At 41.2% G+C, this 4,200-nt stretch overlaps 1 pseudogene; it reads left to right on the top strand.

The window, feature by feature from the left end:
- Window positions 1–3,889, top strand: part of LOC102855814 — a 26,649-nt pseudogene extending 22,760 nt beyond the window's left edge.
- The last annotated feature ends 311 nt before the right edge of the window (window positions 3,890–4,200 follow it).

Raw genomic sequence — 4,200 nt, 5'->3', positions numbered from 1 at the left:
AATGCAGCATAGTATTTTATTGTGTGAATATACCACAACTTCTCTATCCATTTGTTTGTTGATGGGCACTTGGGTTGTTTCCAACTCTTTGCTATTGTGAACAAAGCTTCAAAAACATAGGTGAGCATATATCTGCTTGGGTGGAAGTTCTGGTTTCTTTATAGTATATTCCCAGTACTGGAATTGCTGGATCAAGTGGTATCTCTATTTTCAACTTTTTGAGAAAGCGCCATACTGCCTTCCATACTGATTGCATGATTTTACACTCTCACAGTGGATTTTAAACAGTGAATTTTAAGCCTGAATTTGATCTGCTCAATTATTTGTCCTGTTTCTTTCTAGCTTATAAATGACTGTTAATGACATTGCTCTAAGTCCTAGCTTACAGTTTTATATCTTTCTAAATAATATGTAACTGTAGTGTGATGGTAGTAAGGATTGTACAGGATAGGAAAAGGTTTACATTTGTTTTTCACAGGGTTGCTGTGATTTGTAACCCACAGACAGCACCTAACAACTGCAATACAAGAACAATTTATGTGGTTTCTGAAGGAGTGAGACTAGGATGAGTGTGTTCCATTGATTTTACCTAGAATTTTAGTGTAGAAACCTCTATCAAACAAAACTATCTTTAATGATCACTTTCCAACAAAGACTGAAAGAATTAATTTCTTGTAGACTTCCACTGGGGGGAGGGGCAGTTACTAAGGAATGTATTTTAAAAAAAAAAATAAGAAAATTGAGCCCAAAAGGAAGGGGTATCATTTAAGAAATCAGTAAACTAAAGCCTGGTGGGGAACCGTGGATGCCATCTTCAGGGGGGTGGGGTTATTCTTTGCTAAAAAGGTAGTTAGTTGCCTTTGGCCCAGTAGGGAACATGTGACTGAGATGCAGTCTGCATCCCTCTAACACAGGGCATTTCGATTCTATCTTACTGGCTAGTTTTGCAATAGGGTCTAATGATGTAGTTTCCTATAGCCTAGCCTGTCTCCCCTCCCTTGGCAGAAATTCTTTGAGGCCACTGAATTGATATTCAAAAACCTATTTTAAACTTGTTATAATATGACACACATATGAATTGTATTTGACTTGATGGCAATTGATTTTATTTGTTGTGGGTAAGTAGATAAACAGAGCTTCCCTGCAGAGAGGCTGGGGGTCTGGCCACTCAACCTCCGCACTCACACCTGACACCAGGGTGTCCAAGCCAGGCCAGCAGATTTCAAGTCAGGGGCCAGACTGAGAATATCTCTGAGGAGGTGTAAAAAGTGTACCTTACTGTGATGGTGGTCAGCTTAACATGTTTGTATATGACTTTTATAAGTCTATTAAAAATTGGCCTTAATTTTTTTTTTAAAAAAAGGCATCCATAGAACAAAACAAATTCTATGTATGCATCAACAATATGCAAGCTACCACAGCATAACAAATAATTTCCTAGTCATAAGTGAATTAAGTGAATTGATGTTGGCCATTTTGAATCAGACAATAGTATGATCTCCTGTACCAGGAAGGACAAAAGTGAATTAATTATGTGTGTCATCAAAAAGAACATTGCATAGATATATGCCCACTGAGGTTCATCGTCCTGTGGTTCACAGTCCCCAAAAGATGGAAACAACCTATATATCCTTCAATGGCTGGATGACTAAAACAAAATCAGACCATGAGACTTCCTTGCAATGAAATAATATGCAAAAATGAATAACAATAAACCCATGAAACATCTCACAACATGAAAGAAGCTGAAGGACATCATTCTGAGTGAACTGTCAATCACCACAGGACAAATATTGTATGAGACCATTATTATGAAAGGGACTTCTTAAGTCCTACTGGTAAAAAGCTGAGCTGCAATCCCAAAGGCATGGGATTCAAATCCACCAGCTGCCCTCTGGGAGAAAGATAGGCAATCTCTTCTGGCGCGATTTACTGCCTGTGAAAACCCGCTGCAGGGTCAGGTATGGGCAGTTCTGACTCAATAGTAACACAACAACTATTATGAAAAGTGAAGAATAAATTTACAAACAAAAGAAAAACATTGTTTGATTGTTACTAGAGATGGGATGAGAGGAGGGACCAATCAGTGACTAAAGAGTACACCACTGTTCTTCCTCTCATCCGTTCCAATGAAGCGTTCATTATCTCTCCAAGGGATGTATGATCAGACAGTGTATGTATGACAGCAATCTGCAACAAGAGGTGCATTGCAAAGTGGATGAGAAGAGGAAGAAGGGAGGATAGGCAAGAAAATGTGCAACAATGAATGAATAAAAATTTTTAATATGAAAAACTTTATATTTTGTCTGTTTGGGTTTTTTTGGGGTTTTGTTGTTGTTGTTGTTTTCTGTTGGGCTGGAAGAAGCAGAAGAAGGTGGTGCTCACCAGCTTTTTACATGCACCAACGCAGCTATCTCAGGACCAACTTGAGGCTGAAGAAAAGGAAAAATCCCAGAGTCACAGCCTCACAGGTCTCTTCCAGAAGACAACCTCCTCCTTGCAGGTACCAAAAGGCTGGTACCTCAGTTATCAGAGGACTTTGGAGGTGGAGGTACTTTTCCAGAGATCTATGTGGCCCAGTATCCACTGGATATGGAACAAAAAAAATTCTATGGATTCAGGTGAATGCAGAAGGAAAAATAAATATGATGCAATTCTAGCAAGTACATTGACCAGGTTCCCAAGAAAGTTATGAATGCAGATGGCCTAGACCTACAAAGACCTGATGAACAAGCCAGTAAAGAGGTAAAAGACAAGGGCAGACTTGGGACAATCTGTATCGCAGAAGATGGCTGCAGCTCTTCCAGCTCAAGCAGCTGACAAATTGCTCAGGACATCCGGTACACGCCGTCTCAGCTAGGAGTGGCTTTCAATTCTGGCTCTAAAGAAAGAGGTATTCAGATGGTGGAAATGAAAAGAGATCCAATGGAGCCTCCAAGATTCAAGATGATGGAGAAAATTCCCCGGGGACCACCTTCTCCTCCAGCACCTGCCATGCGTTCTCCTAGCCAAGAGATGAGAGTGAAGGAATAGCAGCAGTGAAAGATTCCTCCTCACATTTCAAGTTGGAAGAATGGGAAAGTTTATATAACTCCATTAGATAAGCATCTGGGTGTGGGTGGAAAAGGACTACAGGCAGCTCATATAAATGAAAAATTTGCGAGGCTAGCCCAAGCCCACTACCTTGCTGAGCAGAAGACTCAGAAAGCTGTGGAAATGTGTGTCCAAGTACAGAGAAGGATGGTTCAAAGGCAAAGAAGAGGCATAAAGAGGAATTTGAAAAATGTCCCAGAAAGGCAAGGAGAGAGAGCTGGGATCAAACCCATGTGGAAAGAGATGATAGAGAGTCTCAGGGAAGAGATGAGCTTGGGCATGAGAGGAGGACAAAGAGACAGCATGATGAGAGTCTGTCCAGGGCAGCTTCTAATAAGAGCTCAGAATGGCAGAGAAATGAAAACGGAGATAGCAGTGATATCATTGGTCTTGATGTGCCTAATCCTTGACCTGCAGGGAAGTTCAAAGGCTCTTCCACCAAACCAAGGGCATGGGGAGTGGTTTTGCAGGTGGAGAAGATGACATTTATAATGTTGATGATCAAGCCTGGAGAGGTGGTAAAGACATGGCCCACAGTATTTATGGGTCCAGTAAAAATTTGGACAAGGACATGTATGATGACCACCTAGACGCCATAATCAAAACCAACAGATTTGTTCCTGATAAGGAGTTTTCTGGCTCAGACCGCAGGCAGAGAGGCCGAGAAGGACCTGTTCAATTTGAAGAAGTTCTGATTTGAGCAATTTTTTGGAAGAAGCCAAAGAGCAGGGGTGACTCTAAAAGGCCCTCAGACAGCAGCCACCCCAAGGAGCATGAACAAGAGGCAAGAAGATGAGGGAGGTGTAGACGGGCTTCTTCCCAGAATGAATGAACTGTGATGTGTAACGCTGACACAAGTCTCAGTGGTGGAACACTTTGTAAACGCTCAGGGTAAAACTCAAATCTGGATGCCAGATCCCAGCACTATTTTTTATTGCAGGAAAAAGAGGATGTTAAAAAAAATATCTACTTTGAACTATTTAGAGGGGTTCCCCCCCTTTTTTAAAGAATGGGTTGTATTTTTGCTTCTCTCACCTTTTAAGCGTTGCCTAGTGCTTTAATCTGACCACTTCCTCTTGCGTGACACTAATAGTTTGAGCTCAGTAT

This window comes from Elephantulus edwardii, unplaced genomic scaffold (genome assembly GCF_000299155.1).
Source record: "Elephantulus edwardii isolate Elephantulus edwardi_28Jun2011 unplaced genomic scaffold, EleEdw1.0 scaffold00141, whole genome shotgun sequence".
In the NCBI taxonomy this organism is placed as follows: domain Eukaryota; kingdom Metazoa; phylum Chordata; class Mammalia; order Macroscelidea; family Macroscelididae; genus Elephantulus; species Elephantulus edwardii.
The sequence above is the reverse complement of the archived record's forward strand: the minus strand, read 5'-3'. Positions and strand labels throughout refer to the sequence as shown.